Raw genomic sequence first — 14,226 nt, 5'->3', positions numbered from 1 at the left:
CTGAGGACGGAGCTGCAGCCACCCAACTCTGGGACTGCAGGACTCTTAAAGACTCGAGCTTAAGGTGACTTGGAAGGGGGCCCCTTGGTTACTCTGGGGCCCAACGCTTTCTGCAATCTTAGGGATGTCCACAGATTCATTAGCATTTCGAGCACTTTCTCTCAATGAAATCTTTTGAAATGTTTTGTCACTTGATTTTCCCTGAGGCTGTTTTGCTCATCATCTGGGAAAAAACATCCCAGCTGTTTTAGTTCAGAGTACCTTAAGTGTGGCTGACGGCAAGGGGGAGCCCACCGTTTCTTCTTGTAATAGTTGTATTGAGATATAACTCACATACCATACAATCCGCTCGCTTTAAGTGTGCAGTCCTAGGCAACCACAACTCTACTGTCTATCTCTATAGATTTGCCAGTTCCAAAAATTTCACATAAACAGATTCATACAATCTTTTGTGGCTGGCTTCTTTCACTTAGCATAATGTTTTCAAAGTTTATCCATGTTATAGCATGGGTCAGTAATTCATTCCTTTTTTATGACCATAATATCACTTTATATGGATAGACCACATTTTATTTATCTATTCTTTAGTTGATGGACATTTGGGCTGTTTCTACCTTTTGGCCATCGTGAACGATGCTGCTATGAACATTCACGCACAAGTTTTCAGTTCAGTCCTGCTTCTCCCTTAAAAACAGACCTCCACGGGGCCAGCCCGGTGGTGTAGTGGTTAAGTTCTCGTGCTCTGCTTCAGCGGCCCGGGGTTCGAGGTTTCAGGTCCCAGGCCTGGACCTACACCCCGCTTATCAAGACACGCTGTGGTGGCATCCCACATACAAAATGGAGGAAGATTGTCACAGATGTCAGCTCAGGGACAATTTTCCTCACCAAAAAAAAAAATCTCCATGAAAACAGCTAAGTATTGACAACATTAACTAAAATTGAAGACAACATACTTTAAAAGCATGCAAATTTAGAGAAAGATTGAAGGATACCCAAATACCTGTATTTGAATTCTTATTCCATTGGTTTGCACTCAGAGGCCTTAACAGAACAGCCTCTGGAACTCACCAGTGAATTTACTGGAAAGACATCATTGCAGACGTTGTCCCATGTCTCATCATGTGCCTCCTATGAAGATCCGTTAGACAAAATTTTCTCAAGTCTTTCTCAAGTCAATGTAAGAAGAACCGTAATGCTAACTAAGTGATTCATTTTTAGCTTATGGACGCTGAATCTTATGCTGATCACACTTCCCTCTTTGCTGTGGTCACTGGGGTGTCCAGAGGCAAATGTCCTGGTCACTTCCGGTAGCTGCTCAATGCAGGTTCTGTACCCAGCACTCATCATGCTCAGCCCATTGTGTCCTCCAGCAAGCCTGCAAGGTGCAGGAACTGTGTTGCCCATTTTACAGATGAGAAACCAGAGCCAGCGGACTTGCCCGAGGTCATGCCGCGGGAGGCTGCAGAGCTGGGATTCGAATCTAATTCTTTTCTATTCTAAAATTGGGCTCTGAGCGGCTACCTGCATGACTGTACGCGTGTTTGAAAATCCACCACAACTCTTTCCGAGAAGCGGTGGGAGGTGTAGCCTCCTTCACGTTTAACTCCTTTCACTCGCTGCTTGCTTGAACCCTGGTCTGATCCTAAATCTGATTATCACTCACCTGCTCTGAATCTAATTAGAATGTCCTTCTGGTATGTTAAGGCCATCGGGAGAGCCTGATACCAAAGCCCTTAACTGTCGAGGTCTTTTCTCTACCACAGCCGCGATCAGTTGCTTGAGCTAATAAAGAGGGCAGAATGACTTTGTTCTAGGTTTTTCTAAGCGTCTAAAGCATTCCTACCGCTTCTTCTCCTGTTCACACTGTTCTCCTTAGCCCTCTTACATCAACCATCAAATATCAAGAAGAAAAGTAATGAGGATGCGGTGGAAGGACTGTTCTGCCTTGAAGCCTCGCCCGGAGGTTCCCCACCCCCATATTTGCTTCCCTGGCACAGACTCCTGGGCAGCCAGGACTGCTGGGCGGGTTACGTTAAGAGGAACATCACGAAACCACAGAATTCTGTGGACATTTGAAAAGAAAGAGGTGTTTTCTCTTTGGCACCCACACGTAGACATGACACACGTGTTCATGCACATACTTTGTACCCAACACACGCATATGCTAAATTGAGTTTGTTAATTGTGTCTTCAGAAGACATCTAAACGAAACAAACTTTATCGACTGAAAATATAAAGTCTTTTCTCCACAGACCTAAAATAAATTATCGGAGGAGTCTGGATCTAGTTAATGAAGCATCTGTCTGCATTTTGGTGCTGGGACTGGTCCTGAAAACAATGACTTCTTATCAGATTCGAGTTGCCGAGAGGGGTGTTTTGCCTTCGCTCAGTCTTCTTGTCCTTCGTGCATGTGATCTGCAAAGCCCCTCTTAGGAGAAGGAAGGGAAAGAGAAACCAAAGACAGAATTCCTGCCCTAGAATAATCGGAGAGGGACAGGAGCAAAAAGGAGGTGTTAGTGCCATTGAGTCACGAGGAATTCTAACAGCAGATCCAATTTCCTCCCGAATGTTTGTTACTTCACTGAGCACTACCGTAGCCTTGCTGTATCTGGCCACTCACCACCCATTACTCTGATTTCCTACCAGGGAATCACCCCTCCTCATCGGCAATCCATCTAGTTCAGGTGGGGTTCACTCCTGAGCTTTATAGTCCCTAGGGCACACTGATGGGTTCAAGGATGGGCACTTGACCCAGACAGAGCTAGAGAGACACAATGAGGCTGTAGGGGAGGAAGACATTTCCTCTATCCTCTCTGGGTTCTTCTGGCAGGAGAACGAATTAACTTCACATGAGACAGAATAGCAGGAGAAAATTAAACAAAGCTTTATAACGTGTATACATGGGAGAGGCTCAGGCAAGCTGAGCAACTCGCCAAAATGGCTGAAGCCCCCACCTTAAATATCATATCCAGCTAACGACAAAGGAGGATGTTGGGGGTGGAGGGAGTCAGTTACAGGAGGTTACCAGACAAGCACAGTAAAGAGGAATAAGATTATTATGCAGATTGAAGTCCTTGCATTCTGTATTGATAGGAGTTTCTAGAGATAAGCTCATCCCCCTTCTTCCTGGTACAGTGAGGGAGACAACTTTACAGAGGGAGATTTCCCTTACAAACGTAAATGTTTCTTAACAAAGGGTAAGCAAGTTCCACTCCTCAGAGCCTCCTTCCCTGTCCCAGTTTATTAAAAGTAACCAGCCCCAAATAATCCTCATGCCAAAGAGACATATCTTGAGGTGGCCAATGCCAGTCCCCCGCAAGGCTTTCTCTGAGACCACTGGACAGCAGATGCATTCTTACCTGATGAACTTGAACAAGGGAGAAGATGATGCGGGAGCTTCTGGCAGCCATCTTGCCACCAAGAGGAGAGAGCCCATCTGAGCAAGGAACCAACACAGGGAGGGGAGCCAAGTATCGCTGAGAGAGAGAAGCAGTGCTGCTTCTATCATCTGAATTCCTGACCAAGCTGAATGTAGAATGACCCCTGCACTTTCCAGTTAAGTGAGCCAATAATTTGCTTTTTATTTAAACCAGTTTGGGTTGAGTTGCTTGTCATTTGTAACTGAAAACCCTGACTGACGCCAGTGCCTACAGAGTGTGCTGGACACATGAAGAAAGAGGGTATAAATTCAAGCAAGAAACAGCCCCTCCCCTCAAGGATCTAACAGTAGAGTGAGAATAACACGGATCTGAAATCAGAATTAAAATACAACTTGACAATTGCTGTAATAAATGTGGGAACCAAGTGCCAGGGGACCAGAAGAGGAAGTGACTCACTAACCTTTTGTCATCTGTCTGCACAACCCCTTCTGCAAGGAGGAGTTTGGGGCACCTGCACTGGGGCGTTGACCCTGGGGAGAGGCATCTGGCTCTCGGGGTGCCACGGGCCCGAGCCTGTGAGGGCTCCCTGTTCCACTGCACTTCCGATCAATCCAGCTCCTGTGCAGTTAGACCTGCTAGGGCTTTAATTGCTTTAGATTGATTTTTGCCAGTGGTGCCTTCCCAAGCCCGGCCGAGGGACGGAGAGCGATCAGTCACATCAGGGAAGCCTCTACTGAGGCAGTGAGAATCAGCCAGGGGTGAAGACAATCCAGATGGATTTTTAAATCAGCGTCCCTGAGCATACCGAGGACGTGCACGGGCTTTTGGACGAATGGGGACCTGGGTGCTTTAGGTCAGTAAAAACACAACGATCATCCTCGGAGCTAGGGTTTGTTATGTGCTCACGATGCCGACACTGTCTGAGGGCTTCACATATATTCCAGGAGGTACTCAGCTTTGTAAACTGGAACACGGGGCCAGTTTCACCGGTTATGGATCACTGGCACTATGCATCAGCCTTATTGCTTATTAATTATTTGTATTATTGCCTCTGCATAAACTCTCATTTAATCTTCACGACAACACTAAGACAAGTACTATGCTACACCCATTTTATAGACAAGGGAAGAGAAATTATCTACCCAGCTAGGAAAAGACAAAGCTGGGATCTGATCTTGGGGAGGTCCTGTCACTCCTGTGGTTCCATTTATGCCAGAGAGAGACATTTTCTGTAGCTGGGTCTTTGTATCCCTTTTTTTCAGCTGTCAGGTGGTGAGTGCTAGCTTTGAGGACAAAGTCTGTGCTGGGACCGTGCTCTGAAACACCCAGAGTGCTGTGTGTGCTGTTGGCCCCACATGTTTGCCATCCGGGGCGGGAGAAGATGACCAGCCAGAGGCTGCTGAATGTCCAGAGGGATCTCAGGCACTGCTGTGTGATCCAAAGAGGCCAGGGAGAGATTTGTCCCTCTGTGTGGCAAGCAGACCCTGTCTCAGCAGCTGACACCCAGCCCTTCAGCGGGATGTTGGGGCTCTGCTGTGTTGGAGGGGCAAGATGTGGTTGATGAAACCTCTGCCTTCGCCTGGAACGTTCCAGAAAACAGATGTCTCTATTTCTGAGACAGCTTTGGGCAGAAGTGGAGAATAAGGCCCCGTAGACATGGTCCTTACCCGTCTTCCTCTCAGATCCACCCTGGGGATCTCACCTGTCGAAGACAGAGACGGACCTGTAAATGACCTTGATTGAATCCAAGTTCAATGATGACATTTGGTGTGTACACATGGAGTGCTCTGAGACCCCAGGAGAAGGGTAATTAACTCATCTAAGGGGTTAATTTCTGGGGAAATTTAAGGAGAATAAGGGGTCAGTTTGAACTGGTCCTTGAAGGATGAATAGAAGTTCACGAGTAGAAGCAGGGGCACAGTCATTTCAAGCAGGTGGGACTGAACAGGCAAAGGCACGGAGACTCAGACAGCGTGTGGTATGTCTGGGAGCAGTAAATAGTCCTGCAGAGCTGGAACATGGAGTGGGGGTGAGGGTATAGCTGAAAGCTAACTAGGTTTGTTCATTCATTCTTTCACTCGTGATTTCATTCTTTCATCCAGGAGGCAATTACTGAGTGTCTGTTATGAGTCAAGCTCAGGTCAGGAGAGGAAAAGTCAGCTAGACGCAGTGAAAGCAGAATCTCCTCTACCAGGGTGCTCCGCACGGGGGCTTCCACCCCCGCCAACAAGCCCGAGGCTAGAAGGAGGTGTTGGGTAAGCCGAAACCTTCCTTTATGGGGCAGCTGTTACACTTCAGGAGTGAGTTCCCACTGAGAAGTGAGAAGAGCTGAAAATGCAGTGTCGAGGGACTGTTTCCACAATGGTTCCCAAATGGGATTTGCTAAGCGGGTATCCAGGTGGGGGGCGCAGCCCTAAACTTTGAAGTTCAGTGGTGGCAGAAGCCAGGCAGCGGGTGAGTTTGTGTTTACCCCCGACAGCATCTGGCAACATCTGGCAGGCAGCACAGTGTTGCATTCCGAGGACGGGCTGTGAATTCAGATTGCCGAGGGCCATGTATCAGCTGACCACTTTCTGGCTGTCACTTCCCCTCTCTGGATCTCCATCTTCCCATATGTGAAGTAGGATAATAATAACACCCAATCCGCCAGGCGCTTGTGATGCTCTGAGATGCAGACGAGTTACTACATGGAAAAGGCTCGAACCAGGCCCTGCCGTGTGGATGTTCAGTGGAAACTGCTGTTGGTACTACCCTTCGCCTCACTGGGCATGCCAAGACACGCTGCCGGTCAGATTAAATGGCAAACCCCAAGGGGGTCTTTTCCTCTTCTAAATGTCTCGACACGTGCAGCAGGAAGCTAGTCAACATCGAATGCAAAGATTCTGGTGGTGGGGGAACCTTGGACCTCTGCCCCCTGCCCAAGGTCAGGGACACCTTTCCCCACCCTAAACACCACATCTGGAGGTGCCAGAGGAACAGACTTTTCCAGACAAATGTGGATGCGGCGCCTTCCCAGTATGAAAATAGATCGCCCTGGGACTGGAGTAGCTAATGAAGATGATAATTAGAATTGCTTATTAGGACCTGTCTTCTAAAGTTCATTTGTGCTTTTAATAGAATCTACAACGCATCTGCTTAGCAGGGATGACAGACCTTCCTGATTTGGTGTATTTTAAAACAAGATCTTTGCACCTTGGCTTCTGGTCTCTCCCCTCCCCCATGTCTGCCATCTGCTGCTGAGGTAGACGTCCCCCGCTGGAGGAGCCTTGAGGTTGCAACCAGCGAACGCCATTCTTCTTGCCAGGGAACCCCCCATGCCAGAGACCAGCCTCGGAACGCACCCTCCTCCTTGCACTCCAGACGGTACTGGGTTAAACAGCGTCCCCTGAAAACTCATGTCCACCCGGAACCTCAGAATGGGACCTTATTTAGAACTAAGATCTTTGCGGATGTAACTAGTCAGGGTGAGGTCATACTGGATTAGAGTGGGCCCAAACCCAAAATCTGGTGTCGTTATAAGAAGGACATATGAAGACACACGGGGAGGAAGGCCATGTGAGCGCAGAGGCAGAGATTGGAACGATGTGTCTGTAAACCAAGGAATGCCAGGGATCACCAGCACCTACCCACAGCTGGGTGGGGCGAGGAAGGATTCCTCTCTAGAGCCTTGGAGGAAGCACGGCTCTGAGGGCACTTTCATTGCAGACTTCCAGCCCCCAGAACTGTGAGAACAAATTTCCGTGGTTTAAGCCACCAAGTTTGTGGTACTTTGTTCAGCAGCCACAGGAAACTGTTAATACAGTGCCCTCCTGTCAGTTTCTCAGACTTGCCCAGCTCTCTGCCAACTCTGTGCCCCTGCATGTGCTGTTCCCTCTGCCTGGGACTCTGTTCCAGCTTCCCGTCCCCCCCCCCCCCGTTCTTCTCCTCTCCCATCCCCATGTCACCCATCTTGCTCCTGAATAAGATCTCAGGTTAGATGAAATGGCTTTTAGATTCTCCCGACCAGGGGATGCCACCCCTATTGGAGGCCCCACAGCCCTGCGCATCCCCTCCTGACACTCACCATGCTTTATCGTGATTGTGTGTCCAGGTCTGTCCTCACTACTAGACCATGGGTTTGGTGAAGTCACCGCCATTGTACGTCTTGTCCACTGGCATGTCGCTGGGGCCTGGCATGACCCCTGACATTCAGCAGGACCCTGAGAGGATTTGGGGCAGTAGGAGTTGAATGAACAACATTCCTGGCCGTTAGTAGCTGTGCTGTGAGCTCTCGGCCTCTGCCACCACCTCCACCACGGGAGACAGGACAGCAGCTGTGGGACCAGTGACTTTGGTCCCATTCAACTAAAGGCTCTGGGCCCCAGCTCCCTGGTTGGTTGAAAATGCTGGTGGATGACATGTCACCTCCATCGGGAGAGGTCCCCGTGTCTAGCAGTCTGGTCCCCCTGCACTTCTCTTTCTCGAGCCCTTTGCTCACAGACAATTATTTAATGCATTACCTTGTAAAGCATGTGACCTAGAGAGAAAGCAAGCCTCCTCATTTCCCTGGGATTTGCCTAGACCCCCTGCCTCAGTCTCTTAAACTCCTGTGCCCAGCTTATCACCCCTCTGTCCCTGGGGCCTGGCATTGAGGTGACAAACAATAGAAAACGCTGGGTCCTAAAACTGCTAAACCCAGAGGAGTCGGAAGGTCTTCTCAGGCCTCTCAAGGCCCTAGGCCTGGCTCCTCGAGCATCCGGCCGCCTGCCCTGAGGCTCCACGTGTGGACTCCCCGCTGGCCTGGGGCTGTGAGAGATGCTCCTCTAGGAAAGCTCTGGGGACGGGTGCGCGGGCGAGTACCGTTACTGCCGTGGTGTAAACGTGGATGTGAAAAGACGGAATGGAAGCAGGAAGCTGAGTGAGGATCGCCACTCCCCTCCTCCCATTGTGGACTTTTGACCTTGCGATGCCCTTCTCCTGAATCCCAAGTTCAGGCTCGTTTTTCCCAGGCCTCCTCGGCTATGATGCTTGACGGTGGCCCGGCTAGTGCCCTCCGCGGGCAGAGGCTCCAGCCAGGTTTGAGCCCCAATCGGCGGAGCATGGAACCCTCAGAGCCGACCCTCCTCTTCTCCCTTGCAGTTTGGTTCTTTTGTGAGGTCTGGGGAGATGTATGCGGTACCGAGGCCGTGGGTGGGCTGAGAGGGAAACAGAAGACAAAAGACACACTTGACGTAGACCGGGGGGCTTAAAATAGAAAGCCCGAGAGCACTTGATGCTCCCAGGACCGACTGCAGCCACTGTGCTGATGGCGGAGTGACCGTTGGGTCCAGGGGGTGTCCATCCCCCTCCCGACCACAGGCACGGCTCTCTCACTTCTCTGCGAAGGCGGGGAGCTACTGGCATCCATCTCACCGGGACGGTGAGAGGATGAAATGACACAGCACATAGCCGGCGGTCACCATGGGTGCTGTCGTTTGTGTCTTTCATAATAACAGCAGTTCCCCCGCCAGGTGCCTTTTCAGGGCTCTCCCTTCTGTGTCAGCTTCACTCGGGGTCTTCGGAGGCCCTATCAGTCGGCATGGCCCCTGGCCCCGGGGGGCTCGTGCCTGTCTCTGCGCCCTCAGCTTTCCCGTGCTGAGCCTGTGATGTGTGAAGGCTCCGGACTATGCTCAGGCAGGCGGAGGAAAGACGGAGACGCAATTCCACCGCAGGAAGGACAGAGGGAAACGGGTGACTTCACGTGTGCACAGCCAGGGCTGCCTCTGAGGCCCCTGGGGGGAGCTGTTCTTACACCTCCCGGAAATGGTCGCTTCCCTACTGCTCCTGATCGCTGCTACTTCTGTTGCTCACTGACTGAGTGCCAGGCACCATTCTGACACTTTCCCTGGGAGGGAGCCATTTTACAGATGAGGAAACCGAGGCTCAGAGATTTGAGGCTACTTGCCCCAGACCACACTGAACAGACCTGGGGTTCCAACCCCGGATCACTGACCCCAGAGGCTGAAATCTCACCCACTTGCTGGGGCGCTGCTCAAAGTGAAGCCTAACCACGGCCACTTTTCAGCGGGGCAGCTGGAGTCACGTAGACCCGGAACGTCTGGGTAGGCCTTGAGTTTCGGGGACCCAGTGGGCTTCTCTGCTTCAGGCCTCGCCTCTGCAAGTCCTTCCAGAAGTGGGGCCAAGAAGTGAACACTGAATTTGGGGGCATCTGATCTGCTTAGTTTTTCTTCCTTGTTCTTCCGTCTCTCCCGGTCCATCTGGAGGACCCCAGTGGTGTTAGTGAAACGCTGGACAGGAAGCCAGGTTCCCCTGCACCAGTGCCTGCTGGCATCTCCGAATGTTCTGCTAAGTGGGAACGCCCATCTTGACAAAGCGTAGCAGCTGATTCTCGTTCTAGCCACAGCTTGGGATAAAAGCCTCGTTTTAGTATGCCAGCTTCCCGCGTTCCCCTCCCACGTATACCCGACCCCTGCCTGTCTTGACCCTTCTGATGTGTTTCTTCAAATCTCCACTTGCGTTTTGGACGGTCCCAAGCTCTTCCTGCCTCTGATGTTTTTTCTCACCTCTCAGGGGGAGCTGGCAACCTTTCACGGCCTCCCCCACGAGAGCACAATTCAGGGGCCGACTCTGGACTCGTGATGGAACGTCAGCGCGGGGCTGCGTGTGTGTATTCAGCACAGCGCGGCTCTAATTACAGGCTGCTGCCGGAGACTAGTCATTTTGTGAGTCATTAGGACATGTGGCTGGGGCTTGATAATATCTTTTGACGAGTTCTGTAATTTTTCCATCTTCTCCTATGATGGCGTTTTTCGGTGAAGCAGAACACGGCAGTGGGGTTGGCGAGTATCACAGCCCTCAGACTGTTTCCAGCTCCGTGTTAAAGGGTCTTCTCCTCCTCTCCGCCAGGAGAGAAATATTGATTTTGATTGGGTTCGAGGGGTTGAAAGCGGGCCTGTGTCTCTGTCACTTGCTAATCAATATCCCAGAGCCGCGGTTGGGGCCGATGTTTGAGTACTTGCTTCTGTTCTCCTTCGTGCTGGCAAATTGCAGGCTCTCAGGTGAGGCACCCGCCTTTCACAGGGAGCATGAGGACCAGCTTTAATTAGCGAGCGGAGCTGCTGGAAAAACCCAACCTTAGTAAGAGCCTCGCTTCGTGTAGTGGCCGCCAGGCCGTGCCAGTCCCTGCCCTCTGCCGTTTCCTTCCTGCAGCCGCCCAACATCCACCCACGTTGTGTCACCACGAGTCCCAAGGTATCCAAGGAAGAGTGAGAGCGGGGTGAGAAAAATCACAACTTCAGATTTTTCACCACTGCAGTGAGGACTCAGGGTCACTTCTCTGTGGAAGATTCCAGAATCCATCCAGGGTGGGCCTGGCCTTGGGGCCTTGGGGCCTCAGCTTTGATCCTCACGGGCCTGCTGGGCACATTCATTGAAGATTCGCTCCACGGGCTCAACTCTGGGAAAATTAAGGCCCTTATACTCAAAGGCAGAAGACCACAGGCTTTGGTGTTAAGACAGACTGAGGGTTGAGTCCCAGCTCTGCTCCTTGCTGTGTGACTTCGATCCAAAGGCTTCACTTCTCTGGTCCTCAGTTTCCTCATCTGTGAAATGGGGCTAATTATAGTGACTCCCTCCTGAGGTGTTGTGACGTCTAATGAGATTAAGTACAGAGAGAGGGTTGAGTTTGGCACCATGATTGTCAGAGAGGCAGCTGTTGACCCAGGGTAGTTGCGGTGAGGGTTGCACCGTGGCAGTTGTCCTTGTGGGCGTCTTGTTTTCATTTTTAGCCACGTGAATCTTACCCTACAACCAAGTGTGCAAGAAATCTGACCAGGCCCAACCAAGAGTGGTGAGAAATTAGGACTTGTCGTCTCGACAGGGAAGTTGATCCGATGTCTAGAGAATGAGGAAGGGGCCTGGAGTCTTCCATCCACCATGGTCTCAGCTGACCTGCAGTTTGTCCAGGCCCACGCCATCCCCTACAGGTGGACAGCGCTCTCGCCTGAGCCTGGGTATATCTTTGGTGACCTTTGGAGCCCCAGTGTCCCCTGCCCCTGTGCCTGTCTACATGTGGCCGTCCCCTCTTCAGTCCTGCCACCTCCTCACTGTGCTGGCAGAGACAGGACACAGCTCCCCACTGTCCACAGGCCTACAGACCTCTCTTTCCAAGGCCTGAAGAATTGTCCGGCCTCCTCTCTGCTAGAACGTTCCATACTGTCATCTCTGGAGGTGCCGCCTCTTCCTCTCCTCCGGCCTCATTCCCTCCGTGAGCTTCCTGTCTGAGGAACAGCGGTCAGGAGGGAGGTTTGTCAGGAGAGGGGTCAGGTGAGCTCTGCTTTCCCGTCACTCGCAAACCTCCTGAGGCGAGGGGCCTGAAGGACCCGCCTTCTCTTAGAGCAGGAAGGGGAACAGAGAGAGCTAGCCGAATGGCTCTGGTCTGGTGTCACGGCACTGAAACTAATCACAAATTACTATTTCAGCAAAGCATGCCACCCTTCATCATCAATGGGCCTGTCACCAGGCAGTAAGGAAGAAGCTTTCTGGGCGTCTTCCCCCCAGCCCCCTAGTCTAAAGCAAAGACATCACCTGCCGTGAACCTGAGCCGTCGATATGAACAGCGCAGGTGGGGGGAACATGTGTGCGTGCGTGTGTGTCCTGATGCTGTGTGGCATTGTTAATTCTTTGACTTCATTCATTCACCAAGTGCAGAAAATACAAGACTCTGATTAACCAGACTTGAGTCACGTGCTCACCCCTGGAATCAGAGGGGGTCAGCCCCACCTGAGGCTCACGGACTGAGAGTGGGGGAAAGAGAAGTGGCCAGGGAAAATGGGGGTGCTGTTGCCAGAAGAAGGGGGCATGAATACTGCACAGACAACGTGGTAAGAGGCCATCACTGCAGATAAACCCCTCAATTCCTGCATCAGTGTTGAATTAAGGTGCAAGTCTTCGGGGACCAGGCCCTTAAATTGCCCTGCTTTGGGAGGAACAAAGGACTTGGAGCCAGATGTCCAGACTTCAAAGTGAGCCTCGGTCTCATGCTGGTTATGGGACTTCTCTGGGTTTGTTTCCTTGCCTACAATATGGGAAATAAAAACTACTTTACAGGGCAGTAATGTAGCAGCACTGTCCAAAATAGCTTTCTATGACAATAAAGGTGTTCTGTATCTGCGCCATCCAATACGACAGTCACTAGCCACATGTGGCTATTGAGCATTTGAAATATGACTAGAAGACTAAGAAACTGGATTTTTGGGGCCAGCCCAGTGGCACAGCAGTTAAGTTAGCATGTTCTGCTTCAGTGGCCTGGGGTTCACCGGTCTGGATCCCAGCTACGGACCTACACACTGCTTATCAAGCCATGCTGTGGCAGGCGTCCCACATATAAAGTAGAGGAAGATGGGCATGGATGTCAGCTCAGGGCCAGTCTTCCTCAGCAAAAAGAGGAGGATTGGTGGCAGATGTTAGCTCAGGGCTAATCTTCCTCAAAAAAAAAAAAAAAACCTGAATTTTTAATTTTAATGAATTTAAATTTAAATGGTCACATGTGGCTAGCAGTAGCCATATTTTACTGTGGAGTTATTTAGTATTCAGCGGGATCATAAATGTGAGATTGCTTTGTGAACTGGGAAGTGCAGTAAAGGAATAGCCGTTGCATGCCTAAATTGAAAGATCCATGGATGGGGCCCAGTGCTCTGTGAACAAGTCCAGGTGATGTCCATGATTATTGTAACTCCTGATTTCATGGAGGCCTAAAACCCGCAAACAGGCTGATTTCTGGACATTCCCTCCATACCTGAAGGGTTAATACAGTAGACTTCCCAGGAAATTGTACAGACTCTCAGTAAGAAATTATTGCATGGCTGGATGGACAGATGGGTGATGGATGGACAGGTGAGTGGGTGGATGGATGAGTGGATAGGTGGATGGATGGGTGGGTAGGGGGATGGATAAATGAATGAATGGATGGATGGATGGGTGGATAGATGAGTGGATAGGTGGGTGGGTAGATGGATGGGTGGATGGAGAGACGGACAGATGGATTCATGTGTTCATTCCTTATGTCACCTACTGTGCACTTGGCGCTGTTCTAGCAGTTAGGGGTAGAACAGTAAACAAGACAAAGTCCCTTCCTTCATGAAGATTGTATTCTAAAGGGGAGAGACAGATGTTAAACAAGAAAACAAACAGCTAAAATAATATCAAGTAGCAGTAGTGCTATGAAGAAAGAGAAAGTAGGGAAAAGGCCTCCAGAGTAACGGAGCATCTAGTTCACACAGGGGGTTGGGAGAAGGCCTTTGGTCCAGTGACATTTGAGAAAGCTGTGAGGGCAGTGAGAGAGTGAGCCACGCAGAGATCTGAGAGATGAGCAGAGAGAACAGGAGGCTAGTGCGCTGGACCAGAGTGTGTCAGGAGGAATGTGAGAGGAGATGAGGTTAGAGGGAGCTGGCAGCCTTTCAGGATGTTGAAAGGCTGTGATTTTCCTCTGAGTGAAGTGGGAAGCCAATGGCAGGGTTTTGAGAAGAGGGGGATGGAATCTGACGTGTTTATGTTGTGTTGAAAATAGACTCTAGGAAGGAAAAGCAGAAGCAGAGAACAAATAAGGAAACTATTGCAATAATCCAGGCAAGAGATGATGAGGACTGGGGCCAGAAAGGGAGCAGTGCAAAGTGCAGCAAAGTCCTGGGATTCAGGATCTAGTGGAAAGGTAGAGGAACAGAACTTACTGGTGGACTGGATGTGGGACGGCAGAAAAAGGAGAAGTCAAGAGTGACTTCAGGGATGTGAGCTTGAGTAGGTGGATGGAAAGCATGACCTTTTGTTGAGATAGAGAAGACCGGAGTAGGAACAAGTTTCGAGGGGGTGT

General features: G+C 50.6%; 1 protein-coding gene across 3 annotated transcripts in view; it reads left to right on the top strand.

Annotated features, from left to right (window-relative positions):
* KAZN (kazrin, periplakin interacting protein) overlaps positions 1–14,226 on the top strand; it is a 1,021,370-nt gene that overhangs the window by 816,940 nt on the left and 190,204 nt on the right. The gene's annotated exons all lie outside the window — the stretch shown is intronic.

The sequence above is a fragment of the Equus asinus genome, chromosome 5 (assembly GCF_041296235.1).
Source record: "Equus asinus isolate D_3611 breed Donkey chromosome 5, EquAss-T2T_v2, whole genome shotgun sequence".
Lineage (NCBI taxonomy): Eukaryota > Metazoa > Chordata > Mammalia > Perissodactyla > Equidae > Equus > Equus asinus.
Note: the sequence above shows the minus strand (reverse complement) of the source record. Positions and strands in the feature narration are given on the sequence as shown.